Source organism: Orcinus orca, chromosome 8 (assembly GCF_937001465.1).
Source record: "Orcinus orca chromosome 8, mOrcOrc1.1, whole genome shotgun sequence".
In the NCBI taxonomy this organism is placed as follows: Eukaryota; Metazoa; Chordata; class Mammalia; order Artiodactyla; family Delphinidae; genus Orcinus; species Orcinus orca.
This window is the reverse complement of record NC_064566.1, coordinates 47,798,370-47,816,227: the sequence shown is the minus strand read 5'-3', so window position 1 is coordinate 47,816,227 and position 17,858 is coordinate 47,798,370. Positions and strand designations below refer to the sequence as shown.

The window sequence follows — 17,858 nt, the reverse complement described above, 5'->3', positions numbered from 1 at the left end:
TTACGCAGACAGCAGGGGCCCAGGTGCAACAGGATTGGGAGGTCAGGGATTATGGACACAAGAATCAAAACCCAGCTCTTAGTGTTTGCAGCTCCAATCTCTGCATAGCCTGAGCAGCCCCTGCTCCATCTCCTTAAGGCAGAGGCGTGATGGCAGTGTGAAGAGGCGCTGGTCACACTGAAGAGGCTGCACTTGACAAATGGAAGGTGCAACAGAAAGTGTTCTCTCAATGCTAATTTTAGGCCAGCTGCTTCCTTAACATAGGCAGAATCGCCTGGGCAGCCTTCTGAGGAAAGGATCTGAGGGCCTCTGTGGTGGGACCATTCAGGATGACTGTTTTCTATACATCCCTGGCTTGACCAGTGCCTGCTTCACCTACACCCTACTCAGAGGACTGACCTTCCTACATGCTTGGCCCTGGTGCTAGCTAATGATCATCCCCAATAGCTTATCACAGGGGCGGTGAGAGGCACGCCCCTCTGCTGGTTTCCCTGGTAACTGATGAGCCAACCTGATGTCAATTCTCCCTATAAGTGGTAATCCCCCACCACCACTCTGGCCCCTGGAGCCAAGCCTGACGCCATGACCTGCCCTCAGCCACAGACGGTGGGGAGTCACTCCAGGACCTTGCTTCAGACATGTAAGCTCCCCCTATCCGTTAAACCATTGATGTCCATCCATTAGAACATTGATGTCTCTGTTGCCGACTCTGGGTTCTTTCTTCAGTCTTGAAGCTGGGCAGGGACAGGCCTTGTAGGCCTGCGGGGTGCAGCCCAACAGGGCAAGAGACACAGTCCTATTAAATATGCTCCTCCTTTTATGTCAATTGCAAGGAAAATGCAGTTACGCCATTTGCCAATTACCATGCCTTAATTCATTTTACCAGTCCATGGGCTTCTTAGAGTTAAGGTCGTAGAGTGCTCTGTTTACTTGGCTCAGTACCTTAATAATGGTACGGCTCCTGCAGGCCCAAGTTAATGCTCCTTAATCCTTGCAATTTGCACTAGGAGCCAGTATTTTTCCATGAGCTTAGAGAACCTCATGTCTGGTGCAAGAATGAAAATCAAGAATGGCCCTAAAACATAGCCTCCAGCTGGAGAGCACCCATTGGCTTGTGGTCACTAATAGGAGTTATTACAATGGCTTTAGCTCTAGACAGACATTGCTGTGAATCCAAGGTCATTTGGCAGGTTCATGGGAACCACAGAATGTGAGAGCCATTCCCAGGCCCTTTAGAATAGATGAGGAAGACCATACAGGGGCAGTGACTTACCCAAGGTCACAAAATATACATGGTGGCAAAGCTGGTCCATGAGCCCTTGGAACATGCCAGGTCTTTACTGGGGCCTCCATGTACAGTTGAGCAAGTTGTGCCCTCTGCAACATGGGGGCCATATGCAGAAGCCATGGCCTTCCCTTCTGGTGAAGGCTTTTGACCACCAAGTGACCAATGCCCAAGTGACCTGGGTTTTACCTTTGTGCAAGAGAAGTGGTTATAAGAGGACCTGGCTCACTCCTATTTTATGGGACACCTTCTCTGAACCCCACATTGGGTTACATATCCCTCACTTCTTGGTTTCGGTAGCACTTTGAAATGTAAATAGCATTACTAAAAGGACTAGTGGCTCCTTGAGGGCAGGGCCTGGTCTTATTTATTTTGTACCCCTGGTTTGGTCCTTAGCAAATATCAGGTGTTCCGTAGAAGCTTCTCTTGTTCTCAGTAATTCAGCTCAATGAGCACCATTTGGGGCCTAACGTTTGCTTGTTACCAGCCCATTTCATAAGGCTGTGGGAAGCCTCGCTATTCACTAACCATGGTGACCGCTTCTTGGCAGTAAGAATAAGTCTAGATATGGAGTGGCTGAGTCCTGAGACACCTCATGAAAAAACCCAAAAAACAGTAACTTAAATTTATTGACTGCCAGTACCTTTCTAAGCACTCAGTACAACTCCAAGAGGTAAATATTATTAATATCCCAACGTTACTATGAGAAAACAAGATGCTGAGAGATTTATCTCATGTTGCACAACTGATGTTGGGCTGCAAGCCCTTGACTGTGTGTTTCTAGAACTTGTGTTTCTAACTACTGTGCTTTGGTGCCTACAGTATAATTAGAGCAAGGTCTCTGCAAGATCGCATCTCCCAGACAACTTAGTTCAATCATTTAAACACCAAAGCATCTAATTGTAGCCTAACATCTATTACGTACTTCCTATCCAAGATAAGCGTCATCCTCTGGGCTACTGAGGTGTGTGTGGGGCTAAGTTCCCCTTCACTGGATAACTCCAGAGTTCTGTGATTTTTTAGTGCAAAAATTTTATTATTGTTATTATTACCTTTTAAAATTGCAAAGTAATACATGTTCATTGTATTAAGTTTAAAAAAATACAGAAAATAATGTATTCAGTGAAGGTCTCGTGGTCACATGGAAGGGATTGTTGATGAAGGAATTCTGGCATAGATAGTTCTGGATGATCTTTAAGGTTTCTTCTAATACAGTGGTTCCACATTGATTCAGTTTCCTGAAACACCTGACATCTCATCATCAGAGCTGTCTGGTCTTGGCTGTTTCCTCTATCTAATTATATTACCACTTTCCCTACAAGGTACCATGTGATATCTTCAGGTTCTCCATAACCTGATTGTCTAAGTAAATTTCCCAGTGTTGTCTTTTTTAGGCCCCCAAGACACAATTGTTTTAGGATCAGGAGAGCATCTTGTGTTCTGAACTCATATATATAATGTTTACTTGCTCTTGTTCAGTCAGTGTTCTCTATAGACCATCGGCATCAGATAAATCTGAGATCTGAGATGCTTAAAGTTAAAAATGGAGATTAAGGGACTCTCACCCAAGACATATTAAATAAGAATGTCTTAAGACTGAAGTCAGAAATCAGCATTTTTCCCCAACCAAAACATGTTTTGTTTCGTGTTAAGAAATTGTCAAACATATTCAGAAGTAGAGAGAATAATATAATAAGCCCCATGTACTCATTATTCAGCTTCAACAACTATTAACCCATGGTCAATCTTGTTTCATCTATAATTTGAAGCAAATTCCAGGCATGATATCATTTGAATGTTTCCATATCTATACAACATAACCACAATACAATTATCATATCTAAAAGTAAATAATCATCTCTAACAGCATTACATTTCTGGTCCAGATTTTCCTTGTCTCATAAATTTTCTTAATTGTGTAGTGTTTCAGATGCCGAATCATGTCATGGGTTATATTTCTTTCTTTTCTACGATAAGGGGGTTGTTGGGAGCCAATTCTGTAGCCGCCTCCGGCAACTTTACAAAGCCTCACGTTTGCATTTTGGCTATTTACCTTCCCCCTGACTTCACTTTCATTTTAACTTTATTTTTCTTTGTCTCTGATTTCCTTGGAAAGTTTCTCCTACTTTGCTGCATTGTATTTTAAAGCTGCCTCAAATCCTTTTGCAAAAAGATAAGTCATATGTCAGCGAACATATCAGTGATCTTGAGCCACTGGCCTTACTTCATTTTGCACCATTCTTTTAAACCAGCTCCTATCATCCCAGCTTCTGACAATGAGTTTCCTCTCCCTTTTCCTGTCCCATCCACCTCACTCTCAATGCTCAGCACCGCTTTTCCAGCTCTGATCTTTTTTGCTTCCCTCCTCAATTGTGATTCCAGGTTTACCTTGGCTGCCCTGGAAACACATTGATTCATTCGAGCATCCACACTGCTCCTCTCTGCTGTCACCATAAGTTTCCTGTGGGCGTGAAAGGACTAGACCCAGACACCAAATCTTTAGGTTCCAACATAATCCCTTTGAGAATTCCAGTCTTCTGGGACATCACAGGGTTGGAAGAGCAGTTGAAGGGGGAGAGCTCAGGACAGGAAGGCTGGGGTGGAAATCAAAAATGTCTTCTATTTTCCTGTTTTGCCCTGAGCTATATTGTTGCTGTAAGAAGTAGAAGTGGGGCAGGACTGACATCCAGGGGACTAGGACAGTGCTTCCCAATTTTTGCTTCCTTATTTATCCAGGACAAAGTTCTCACAACTCTGAAGCAATTGACAAAATAAGGACAGTATGATGGTTTTATTCATAAAGCTCAATATAGTTTTTTAAGGGAATGTCATTTAGTGTTAAAACAACCTTTCTTATATGAAATGAGCGTGGTAGTAAAGACTTATTTGTTTTAAAGTTGGTGTTAGCAAAGTAAAAAGTTGATAGCCTGTGTCAGTCTGTTGGTATTTTGTTCATAAAACTAAAAGTCTGAACAAAGATGAGCAGACAAGAGTAGATGTCTTTTATGGGTTTGATTTGGAAGGAAAACTGTGCTGGGGAACTGAGATTATCATTATTATAATGACTATCATGATTTTTATTCTTTTTGTTCCTCACAAACAAGGAGCAGCATTAAATAAGGACTGTTTTCAGCAATGTTTGGGGGTTACAGACCCAAGTTCACCTGAATGTGCTAAACCACATATACTTCATGTACTACAGCAGCTTCAAAAATGTTTTTCCTTTTTTTCTCAGTAATACTAGCTCATTGTAAAAAGTTAACACAGAAGTGGAAGTCCCTTCTATTTTCATCCCAACAGAAATGGTTTGCCCTATCTCCACATGGCTTTTAATGTAAAAATAATTTTAGCATAAAACAGCAATATAGAGAGTACAGTCTACAAAAATATTGAATAACTATGCTGTACATCTGAAACTAATATATTTTAAATCATATTTCAATTTTATAAATGCATCTATATATATATTGTTATTATCTATCAACTATAGACAATCTCTCTTGTTCCCTCATTTCGGAAGGCAACCTGTAACCTTTTCTTCAGCTTCTTTCCTCTTTCTACCTCTTAATTTTTGACATCACTTTTATTCATTTTAAACTGTCAAAGTTGGAAACATTTCCACTCTGTTCTACAACTATACTTAAGTCCTCCATGCTTCATCTATTGCTTGATTCTAAGAGTTGAGAATCAATAAATGGTGTCTGTGTTATTATGAACATAAAATTTTATTTAGTGCAGAATCAAGAGGTATACTTTGTCGAGGTATATGTGAAAAATAATACTATGATTATTTTTCCTTTAAAAATTTCCTCCTGGAATTCCTAATTTCTCCCTTTTTTTTATGCTATTTTAAGACAATTGATGATGTTATTAAAAACTAAACCCTCCATCTTGTCATTTTTATCGTTTCAAATCCTTTTTATCTGAGGAGGACTCCTTTCTAGAACGCAGTCTTCCTGTTCTAGGCTGCACTGGCTCCTCCCCAGGCCTGCCGCTCAGCTTTCTTGCAGGGACTTCCTTCACTGGTCTTCTGAGAGGAGTGCAATTTTCCCTGTACACTATGTCTTTTATCTCATTTTATTTTTAATTTTTGAATTTTATTTTATTTATTTTTTATACAGCAGTTTCTTATCAGTCATCAGTTGTATACACGTGAGTGGATACATGTCAATCCCAATCTCCCAATTCATCACACCACCCCCCACCCCCCACCCCCCCGCAGATTTCCCCCCTTGGTGTCCATACGTTTATTCTCTACATCTGTGTCTCCATTTCTGCTGTGCAAACCGGTTCATCTGTACCATTTTTCTAGATTCCACATATATGCGTTAATAGACGATATTTGTTTTTCTCCTTCGGACTTACTTCACTCTGTATGACAGTCTCTAGGTCCATCCACGTCTCTACAAAAGCCCCAATTTCGTTCCTTTTGATGGCTGAGTAATATTCCATTGTATATATGTACCTCATCTTCTTTATCTGTTCGTCTGACGATGTGCATTTAGGTTGCTTCCATGACCTGGCTATTGTAAATAGTGCTGCAGTGAACATTGGGGTGCATGTGTCTTTTTGAATTATGGTTTTCTCTGGGTATATGCCCAGGAGTGGGATTGCTGGGTCATATGGTAATTCTATTTTTACTTTTTTAAGGAACCTCCGTACTGTTCTCCATAGTGGCTGTATCAATTTACATTCCCACCAACAGTGAAAGAGGGTTTCTTTTTCTCCACACCCTCTCCAGCATCTTTTGTTTGTAGATTTTCTGATGATGGCCATTTTAACAGTGTGAGGTGACACCTCATTGTAGTTTTGATTTGCATTTCTCTAATAATTAGTGATGTTGAGCAGCTTTTCATGTGCCTCTTGCCATCTGTATGTCTTCTTTGGAGAGATGTTTATTTAGGTCTTCTGCCCATTTTCTGATTGGGTTGTTTCTTTTTTTGATATTGAGCTGCATAAGCTGTTTATATATTTTGGAGTTTTTTTTTTCTTTTTTTACATCTTTATTGGAGTATAATTGCTTTACAATGGTGTGTTAGGGCTTCCCTGGTGGCGCAGTGGTTGAGGGTCCGCCTGCCGATGCAGGGGACACGGGTTTGTGCCCCGGTCCGGGAAGATCCCACATGCCGCGGAGCGGCTGGGCCCGTGAGCCATGGCTGCTGAGCCTGCTCATCTGGAGCCTGTGCTCCGCAGCGGGAGAGGCCACAACAGTGAGAGGCCCGCGTACAGCAAAAAAAAAAAAAAAAAAAATACAATGGTGTGTTAGTTTCTGCTTTATAACAAAGTGAATCAGTTATACATACGTTCCCATATCTCTTCCCTCTTGCGTCTCCCTCCCTTCCTATATTTTGGAGTTTAATCCTTTGTCTGTTGCTTCGTTTGCAAATATTTTTTCCCATTCTGAGGGTTGTGTTTTCTTCTTCTTTGTAGTTTCCTTTGCTGTGGAAAAGCTTTTAAGTTTCATTAGGTCCCATTTGTTTATTTCTGTTTTTATTTCCATTACTGTAGAAGGTGGATCAAAAAAGATCTTGCTGTGATTTATGTCAAAGAGTGTTCTTCCTTTGTTTTTCTCTAAGAGTTTTATAGTGTCTGGTCTTACATTTAGGTCTTTAATCCATTTTGAGTTTATTTTTGTGTATCGTGTTAGGGAGGGTTCTAATTTCATTCTTTTACATGTCCAGTTTTCCCAGCATCACTTATTGAAGAGACTGTCTTTTCTCCATTGTATATCCTTGCCTCCTTTGTCATAGATTAGTTGACCATAGGTTTATATCTGGGCTTTCTATCCTGTTCCATTGATTTATATTTCTGTTTTTGTGCCAGTACCATATTGTCTTGATTAATGTAGCTTTGTAGTATAGTCTGAAGTCAGGGAGAGTCTGATTCCTCCAGCTCCATTTTTTTCCCTCAAGACTGCTTTGGCTATTTGGGGTCTTTTGTGTCTCCATACAAACTTTAAGATTTTTTGTTCTAGTTCTGTGAAAAATGCCATTGGTAGTTTGTTAGGGATTGCATTGAATCTGTAGATTGCTTTGGGTAGTAGAGTCATTTTCAGAATGTTGATTCTTCCAATCCAAGATCATGGTATATCTCTCCATCTGTTTGTGTCATCTTTGATTTCTTTCATCAGTGTCTTATAGTTTTCTGACTACAGGTCTTTTACCTCCTTGGGTAAGTTTATACCTATGTATTTTATTCTTTTTGTTGCAGTGGTGAATGGGATTGTTTCCTTAATTTCTCTTTCTGATCTTTTGTTGTTAGTGTGTAGGAATGCAAGAGTTTCTGTGCATTAATTTTGTATCCTGCAACTTTACCAGATTCATTGATTAGCTCCAGTAGTTCTCTGGTGGCATGTTCAGGATTCTTTTTGTATAGTGTTATGTCATTTGCAAACAGTGACAGTTTTACTTCTTCTTTTCCAATTTTATTTCTTTTTCTTCTCTGATTGCCGAGGCTAGGACTTCCAAAACTATGTTGAATAACAGTGGTGAGAGTGGACATCCTTGTCTTGTTCCTGATCTTAGAGGAAATGCTTTCAGTTTTTCACCACTGAGAATGATGTTTGCTGTGGGTTTGTCGTATATGGCCTTTATTATGTTGAGGTCGGTTCCCTCTATGCCCACTTTCTGGAGAGTTTTTATCCTAAATCGGTGTTGAATTTTCTCAAAAGCTTTTTCTGCATCTATTGAGATGCTCATATGGTTTTTATTCTTCAATTTGTTAATATGGTGTATCACATTGATTTGCATATATTGAAGAATCCTTGTATCCCTGGGATAAACCCCACTTGATCATGGTGTATGATCCTTTTAATGCGTTGTTGGATTCTGTTTGCTAGTATTTTGTTGAGGATATTTGCATCTGTATTCATCAGTGTTATTGGTTTGTAATTTTCTTTTTTTGTAGTATCTCTGTATGGTTTTGGTATCAGGGTAATAGTGGCCTCGTAGAATGAGTTTGGGAGTGTTCCTTCCTCTGCAATTTTTTGGAAGAGTTTGAGAAGGGTGGGTGCTAGCTCTTCTCTAAATGTTTGATAGCATTCACCTGTGAAGCCATCTGGTCCTGGACTTTTGCTTGTTGGAAGATTTTTAATCATCACAGTTTCAATTTCATTACTTGTGATTGGTCTGTTCATATTTTCTATTTCTTCCTAGTTCAGAAGGTTATACCTTTCTAAGATTTTGTCCATTTCTTCCAGGTTGTCCATTTTATTGGCATAGAGTTGCTTGTAGTAATATCTTAGGATGTTTTGTATTTCTGCGTTGTCTGTTGTAACTTCTCCTCTTTCATTTCTAATTTTATTCATTTGGGTCCTCTCCCTTTTTCTTGATGAGTCTGGCTAAAGGTTTATGAATTTTTTTTTCTTTCATTTGCGGTACCCGGGCCTCTCACTGTCGTGGCCTCTCCCATTGCGGAGCACAGGCTCTGGACGCGCAGGCTCAGCGGCCGTGGCTCATGGGCCCAGCTGCTCCACGGCATGTGGGGTCTTCCTGGACCAGGGCACGAACCTGTGTCCCCTGCATCGGCAGGCAGACTTTCAACCACGGCACCACCAAGGAAGCCCAGGTTTATCAATTTCATCTTCTCAAAGAACCAGCTTTTAGTTTTATTGATCTTTGCTATTGTTTTCTTTGTTTCTATTTCATTTATTTCTGCTCTGATCTTTATGATTTCTTTCCTTCTACTAACTTTGGGTTTTGTTTGTTCTTCTTTCTCTAGTTCCCTTAGGTGTAAGGCTTGATTGTTGAGATTTTTCTTGTTTCTTGAGGTAGGATTGTATTGTTATAAACTTATAACTGCTTTTGCTGCATCCCATAGATTTTGGCTCGCTGTGTTTTCGTTGTCATTTGTCTCTAGGTATTTCTTGATTTGCTCTTTGATTTCTTCAGTGATCTCTTGGTTATTAAGTAACGTATTGTTTAGCCTCCATGTGTTTGTATTTTTTATGTTTTTTTCCCTATAATTGATTTCTAATCTCATAGTGTTGTGGTCGGAAAAGATGCTTGATATGATTTCAGTTTTCTTAAATTTACCAAAGCTTGAGTTGTGACCCAAGATGTGATCTGTCCTGGAGAATGTTCCGTGTGCAGTTGAGAAGAAAGTGTAATCTACTGTTTTTGGATGGAATGTCCTATAAATATCAATTAAATCTATCTGGTCTATTGTGTCATTTAAAGCTTGTGTTTCCTTATTAATTTTCTGTCTGGATGATCTGTCCATTGGTGTAAGTGAGGTGTTAAAGTCCCCCACTATTATTGTGTTACTGTCGATTTCCTCTTTTATAGCTGTTAGCAGTTGCCTTATGTATTGAGGTGCTCCTATGTTGGGTGCATATATTTATAATTGTATATGTTCTTCTTGGAGTGATCCCTTGATCATTATGCAGTGTCCTTCCTTGTCTCTTGTAACATTCTTTATTTTAAATTCTATTTTATGTGATATGAGTACTGCTACTCCAGCTTTATTTTGATTTCCATTTGCATGGAATCTTTTTCCATCCCCTCACTTTCAGTCTGTATGTGTCCCTAGGTCTGAAGTGGGTCTCTTGTAGACAGCATATATACAGGTCTTGTTTTTGTATCTATTCAGTGAGCCTGTGTCTTTTGGTTGGAGCATTTAATCCATTCACATTTAAGGTAATTATCGATATGTATGTTCCTGTTACCATTTTCTTAATTCTTATGGATTTGTTCTTGTAGGTCTTTTTCTTCTATTGTGTTTCCCACTTAGGGAAGTTCCTTTAGCATTTGTTGTAAAGCTGGTTTGGTGGAGCTCGATTCTTTTAGCCTTTGCTTGTCTGTAAAGCTTTTGATTTCTCCATCGAATCTGAATGAGATCCTTGCTGGGTAGAGTAATCTTGGTGGTAGGTTTTTCCCTTTCATCACTTTAAATATATCGTGCCACTCCTTTCTGGCTTGTAGAGTTTCTGCTGTTAACCTTATGGGAGTTCCCTTGTATGTTACTTGTCATTTTTCCCTTGTTGCTTTCAATAATTTTTCTTTGTCTTTAATTTTTGTCAATTTGATTACTGTGTGTCTCGGTGTGTTTCTCCTTGGGTTTATCCTGCTTGGCACTCTCTGCGCTTCCTGGACTTGCGTGGCTATTTCCTTTCCCATGTTAGGGACATTTCCAACTATAATCTCTTCAAATATTTTCTCAGGTCCTTTTTCTCTCTCTTCTCCTTCTGGGACCCCTATAATGCGAATGTTGTTGCGTTTAATGTTGTCCCAGAGGTCTCTTAGGCTGTCTTCATTTGTTTTCATTCTTTTTCTTTATTCTGTTCCATGGCAATGAATTCCACCATTCTGTCTTCCAGGTCACTTATCCATTCTTCTGCCTCAGTTATTCTGCTATTGATTCCTTCTAGTGTATTTTTCATTTCAGTTATTGTATTGTTCACCTCTGTTTGTTTGTTCTTTAATTCTTCTAGTTCTTTGTTAAACATTTCTTGCATCTTCTCGATCTTTGCCTCCATTCTTTTTCCGAGGTCCTGGATCATCTTCACTATCATTATTTTGAATTCTTTTTCTGGAAGGTTGCCTATCTCCACTTCATTTAGTTTTTTTTCTGAGGTTTTATCTTGTTCCTTCATCTGGTACATAGTCCTCTGCCTTTTCATTTTGTCTGTCTTTCTGCAAATGTGGTTTTCATTCCACAGGCTGCAGAATTGTAGTTCTTCTTGCTTCTGCTGTCTGCCCTTGGTGGATGAGGCTATCTAAGAGGCTTTTGCAAGCTTCCTGATGGGAGGTACTGGTGTTGGGTAGAGCTGGGTGTTGCTGTGGTGGGCAGAGCTCAGTAAAACTTTAATCTGCTTGTCTGCTAATGGGTAAGGCTGGGTTCCCTCCCTGTTGGTTGTTTAGCCTAAGGTGACCCAACACTGGAGCTTTCCTGTGTTGGCTGTTTGGTGGGGCTAATGGCAGACTCTGGGAGGGCTCACACCAAGAGTACTTCCCAGAACTTCTGCATCCATTGTCCTTGTCCCCACGGTGAGCCACAGCCACCCCCCACCTCTGCAGGAGACCCTCCAACACTAGCAGGTAGGTCTGGTTCAGTCTCTTATGGGGTCACTGCTCCTTTCCCTGGGTCCCAATGCGCACACTACTTTGTGTGTGCCCTCCAAGAATGGAGTCTCTGTTTCTCCCAGTCCTGTTTAAGTCCTGCAGTCAAATCCCACTAGCCTTCAAAGTCTGATTCTCTAGGAACTCCTCCTCTCGTTGCCGGACCCCCAGGTTGGGAAGCCTGACGTGGGGCTCAGAACCTTCACTCCAGTGGGTGGACTTGTGTGGTATAAATGTTCTCCAGTTGGTGAGTCACCCACCCAGCAGTTATGGGATTTGATTTTACTGTGATTGTGCCCCTCCTGCCGTCTCATTGTGGCTTCTCCTTTGTCTTTGGATGTGGGGTATCTTTTTTGGTGAGTTCCAGTGTCTTCCTGTCGATGATTGTCCAGCAGTTATTTGTGATTCCAGTGCTCTCGCAAGAGGGAGTGTTCTATCTCATTTTAATCTCACACATTCATCCTCAAATAACTTCCTATGATAGGTGCCTGGAGAGTAATCTTTCTGACTTCTTGTAAGTCTGAAAGTGACTTTTTTGGCCCTCACACTTGATTGATAGTGTGTTTGGGTATAGAATTCTAACTTGATCGTAATTTTCCCTCAGAAGTTTGCAGGCATTATTCCATTATCTATTTTTTAAGTCCAATGCCGGTATGGTTCCAGTGTCTTTGAGTTCATATTATTTTTGGTCTCTTAAGCTTTTGTGATTTTTCTCTGATTTTTATGTTTGGAAATTTCACAATTTCCAAGGGGCCTAAGGTAGGGTTAGTTTACTATAGGTGCTTGGTGGACCCCTATCAATTGGTTCTTCAATTCTAGGGAATTTTTTTTTAATTGATGATTTTTACCTTCACCTTCTGTGTCCTAACCTTCTGGAAAACTTAGTTATTAGACTTCCTGGGTACATATTGTATAGCACATATTTGTTTTGCCTAAGTTTCCTGAATCTTTGGCTCCTATTCAGGTACATGTTCCCTGACTTTACCCTCTTTTGAATTTTTTATTTGTTTTAGCAATCATGCGATTTTGTCCCTACGAAACTTGTCTTATTTTATTCTCCATTCCATTTACTAGTCATCCACCCTTATTTTATGGAAATACATTGTGGAAATTTCCTGTGAATGAAATGTTTTAAGAGTTCCTGTTTCCTTCCTGAGTTCTCTCTGTTTCCTCTGGGAACATTTTTTTTGCTTCTATATGTTAATGTCGCTGTAAGATTTCTCTATACGGCTGGTGATTCTTTGCAATTTAGTCATATTTAATAATGAGGCAGTAGGAAAGCTGACCATGAGGCTGTGTATCTATGAGGAAGTGTTTACTTAAAGGGGATTATAAGGGATTCCATTTTTTTTTCAAGAATATGGAGGATTCTGCTCCTGGGCACTAGTTCTCATACTAGTTGCCTTGGTTTCTCCCTAGCCAGACTGGACAGTATTTGGTGAAGATTTTCAGTCACTGCCCTCGTTTTCAGCTCAACATCTTAGTCTTAGCTGCTACGACATTGGAAATGTCTGTGTCTTGAGCCTGTATGAGTTTAGTGGGCCGGGTTGCCTGCCCCTCTGCATTTTGCGGGGGGGCGGGGGGAGGCCTGTGGCATCCTCTACCACAGCTCCATCCACATACTGTCTTTCAGAAAAAAAAATTTAAAACCTTGTTTGCTGATCATCCCATGCTATTTTCTTTGTGATTGTTTATACTTTTTATTTGTTTCATATTATTTAATGGGGGCAGGGTGTCAGGAAAGAGAGGATATATATGGATAAATATATATGCATATACACCATTATGAACCACAGTCTCCCTTAAATATTTTATATACATATTTGCACCTATATTTCCTTATCAACATCGAGTTGAAGTATCTGTCATCTCTCCCTGCTCACAATGTAGGCCATTTAATTTGTTTTTACTTCCTTCCTTTTTCCATCTCCCACGTTTTGTTGAAATTGTTGGAATTTATGTGTATAGTTACCATTCCTTTGCTCTTTTAAGTGTTGCTTTCCTTAACAGTTTCATTAAACGTCATAACCTCAAAACCAGCAATTATTCAGATTTAATACACGTTTTACTATCTTCTTTGCTTATCACTAATTCTTGTGATACATAGCATGTAAGTACGTATCTTATCTAGAAAGCCCTTCCCTTCTTGGGTTCTCTATTCCGACATAAATTTTTATTTATTTGGAGAATTTCCGTAGCTTGTATTGCTGGAAAGGGTAGGTGAATGGTATATTTTCTGAGTCACTGATGGCTGAAAATGCCGTTCCTTTCTTCTTGTGATAATGTGGCTGGCTGTGGAATTCTAGGGCTACAGTCTCCTTTTCTTAGTTAGACCGGATGAGACCTCAGGCATGTCGGATTCTGGGTACTGCTGCAACCATGCTTCTCCCGCTTAGCCACTATTTTAAACATCTCACTGAGTATAGGCATTAATTTGCCTCTCGCATTAATTTATGTCACGTGCCATTTGTTCTGATGACTCAGCTTGATTGGTTAGCCTCTTTCAAGTTGCTGATTTGGCCCATTTGTCCTATGATTTTGTCGTCATCAGTTTATAAGCTCCTCCTGTTGCTTCACAGTTCAGCGGGGCAACTACTGTTCCTCTGTCCATATGCAGTGTAGGCGCTCAAGCTTTGTGCTCCTTGGGCAGTAATACTGGTCATTCCAGAACAAGTCTTCAGGCTTGCAGGGATCCCTTGGAATCATAGGTGTCCAGCTGGGTGTCTGCTGGGTCTAGGGGTGTCATGGTGTCTTGTGTCTGGTGTCCAGGGATAGTGCTGCAGTACCTCATGTCCTGTGGTGAGGGCTAGTAGCCAGCAGAAAAGGGTTCTGACGATCAGGCACCCCACTCCGCATCTTCCCTGGAGGGATGTTCTCCATGGCAGCTCTGGGTACGGTTTCACGCACTGTCACCCCCAAACAGCAACCCCTCTGGGAATCTGGATCACAACTGGGTTACCATTTGCCTCCTTTCATCCCCGAATCACCAGCTGGTTATTCTCTTGCCTCTTTGACAGAAGGACCAATTACACTTTTCTATTCTTCAGAAAAAAGTTAGAATAATAACTTTTTGATGTCGCTATGTGCTGGGGTTTTTTCCATTTTTATTATAAAATATACATAAATGCCAAAGAATATACACACACATATATATATGTATAGCATACATGTAGTTTAAAGATCAATGATAAAACAATTGGCCATGTACCTACCACCTAACTTAAGCAAGAACTCCTTTTCTAAATAAAGCTATTTTGTGATTCTCAGTGGATTCTCCCACTCCCTTTCCTGAGGCTGTGGGTCTGAGGTGGGTGGTATGTGTGGCCCTAGTGACTCTGAAGCCACTTTCTAGTAATTCTTTCCGAAAAAAGAGAAAAGTACAAATAGAGTGTGTAGAGGGCACCCTGAGCTGTTTGCAAGCAGAAGTTCTGACTGTTACGCTTAGTGGTTGGTGTGGCTGTGTGGGTCGCTGTTGGTTTCTCCTGGCAGGTGCTCCCTGGCCCCCTGCTCACCTACACGGCCCCTTTGTGTGAATGAGGAAAAGGCCTTCTTGCTATTTGCCAGACATTTTCTGTAGTAACTCTATGTACAAACATTTATCATGACTATGAATGTGACTAGCGGCTCCTGGAGTTTACAGGCCACAGCCTTAACTCACAGTAAACACAGAAGCGGTCACAGGGCCCTCTGGTGGGCTGCATCAGATGTACACTGAATGCCTGCTCAGACCGGACCCCTGCTCTCATGGCTCCCCCATGACTGGACTTGGGAGCAAGGCGTTTTTTGGGTGTGTGAGCTGGGAGTCAGCTGACAAGCTGGAATCGTTCTTGAGCTGGGTCAGGGCCCTACGGTTACTAGCAGAAGTGGGCCCAGGATTTACCTTATTTTTAGCATGTTGCCAACACCAAGTAAACCCTGAGAGGCCATGTTATACCAAGCTGATGAGTCCACAGCTCAGGTGGGATTCTAAATGCAGGGTGCCCGTAGTCCTGGACAGTCCTGGGTGAAGTCTCTTGTTGATGTGATTGTTGATACCGCCTCTTTTCCCTCTTAAAAGTATCTTAGTCTTGGACAATAAATTTTATGGTCATGTTTATTAGTCAGCTTTTTGCCATGGTGACAACCGCCTTTGAGACCCTAGTGACTTAAATAAAACATCAACTATTTACGTTTTGCTCATGGATCTGTGGATCAGTTTCTGCCCTGCCCCAGTCCGTGTTCAGGTTTAAGTGTGCTCCTCATTCTGGACTTTGGGCCTATGCCACAAGTCTTCCTTTATGGCACCCAGGCTGAAATATCAGCCCTATTTAAGACCTCTTCTTCTCACAGCAGAAGGTGGGAGCCCAAGAGTCCTCTGGTCCAAGGTGGCGTGGGCCACATCTACTCATATTTCATTGACCAGAGCAAGTCACGTGGCCAAGACCAACGTCAGGGGGTTTGGATTTACGCTCCTTCCTTGGAGGGGGCACCGTGGTGTGGAAGAGTGAATATTTGTAATTATCGCGTCACACTCCTGAACCTTACTGCCTTCTGCTGTATGCCTCCTCCAGCCTATGCTATTCTCCTAGTGGTGTCTGTGTCAGGACAGTGCTGAAGTGATTAACAGGATGTAGGGAGGGGGTTTTGCCTCTGTTTGGATTACGGAACGTATTAAGGGGTTTCGCTGTGTTGTGGCGCTCTCGTTGGAGGAGGTGGGGGCCAATGTTTGCTGTGCCAGCCTGATTAACTGGGAGGGGCCTCCTGCTTCCCTGTGCCCCCAGTACTACCACCTGTCATGGAAGTTTTCACCGACAAATTTTCCATCCTGCTCTGTGAGCTCTCAGAACCACGTGGAGCCTGTGGCCAAACCATGCTCTCCTCCCCCTCAAGTTGGGGCTCCATGAGGTGTGATTTCTGGGGCCCTGTACTTTGCCCCCACTGACTCTGTTCCTTGTCCCCCATCCCTGCCCTTTTTGCTCTGCACTTGAGATTGTTAATTTTTATTTTTCCCTCAGTGTCCCTTCATTTGCTTGTGTTAAGTGTTCAGCCCTGATCGGCTTTTCCTTTAAAACAATCCCAGAAATTCCTCCGCATTACTCGTTCACCGATGGATAGAAGGTACCTAGACTTGCTTTCCATAGTCACATAGCTTGCATATCCCATTTCAGTGATATTTAAGGAGAGAAATGAGATAAGCAAAGATTTTGAGCTCAGTTACCCATGCTGAAGCTGGAACCCCCATGTTTCCAAACAGAAACATAATATCGTTTCGCCACAAGGGCAAAGATTGATTGGGAGGCATAGAGGAGATACGGTGGATACATCACCAGCCCTGGCAGCTGGCTTTCTGTCAAGAACAATTTCTCATGAAGAAATTGTTTTATCATGTCATAAGAATGGTCAAGTCCCTTCAGAGTCATGTTGAAAAGCACACGGACAGTAGGGGGTCAGCTTGACTCCGTAGGTAAGGGACTTGCGGGACGGGTTCACGTGCATATGCCTCAGCAGAGACGCAACCTGCCTCATGTCACGGATTGTCGTGTGCTGTGGATCGTTGAAATTGTGGCTATTAAGTACCTGAGTCCTAATTTTCTCCTTCACTAGAATATGAGTCTGTGAAGGTAGGAGTGTGTCTATCACGTTCTCCATTGTGTCTCCAAAGCCTGGCACAGTCCCTGGCATGGAATGGACAGCCAGAAAACTGGCTGAAGCAATACAAGTATTAATGATGGACAGTAAAGGCAGAACCTGGGAAGAATCCTTGGGGCTCCAGGATGTAATGGAGCCCAGCAAGGGCAGTTAGGGGTGTCCTTTAAAGGGAGGAGTTTGTAGCACCACAGTGCCAGGAATGAGTTCAGGTCGATGCCTCAGCTTCCCTGGCTCTACTGTAGGGTGGTGGAAGCCTCAAGAGGGTTGGGCTTTGTTCTGAGAGTTGGGTGCACAGCCACCGGACACTGCACTGCCTTGGACCCTAGCTGAGGCCATGGGGCTGCGGTCCACATAGCAGATGTTGTTGCCCCCACCAAAACCCCACTCCGTTAACACTTGAGCACGTGCCTGCTGACCTCCAAGGCCAGCCCTGCATTTATTTGAAATGTGGGAATTTTCTGGCCACAGAAACTTACTTTGCCACCCATGCTGCAGGTTAGAAATGCCCCCTGAGAGCTGCCCTCAAATCAATGACTGAACGGGTTGATGTTGTAAATAACCCAGTCCCCTGGTCTCTAGCGTGTGGAACCTCACAGCCTCCCACTGTGGTAACTGGCTTGATACAGCCCCCCTTACTGGCTGCTTTCTTACCCCCCTGGATCACTTCCCTACTCTCCTACCTGGATCACTTCCCTACATGTGTTTTCTTCACCTTCTAAATAAACCTCTTGCCCTTGAATACTTGTCTCAGTTCTGCTACTGGGGAAACCCAAACTATGACCATCGTCCCCGGGTCCTGGGCACCTGACCACCAGGTGGTGGGTATTCTTGAGGGTTTGGGAGGACTTGAGCTTCATTTTGCTTAGACCGTTGAAAGTTCCTATCAA

At 42.0% G+C, this 17,858-nt stretch overlaps 1 protein-coding gene across 1 annotated transcript in view; it reads left to right on the top strand.

Moving 5' to 3' along the window:
• Nucleotides 1-17,858, top strand: part of PPFIBP2 (PPFIA binding protein 2) — a 385,547-nt gene that overhangs the window by 44,618 nt on the left and 323,071 nt on the right. The gene's annotated exons all lie outside the window — the stretch shown is intronic.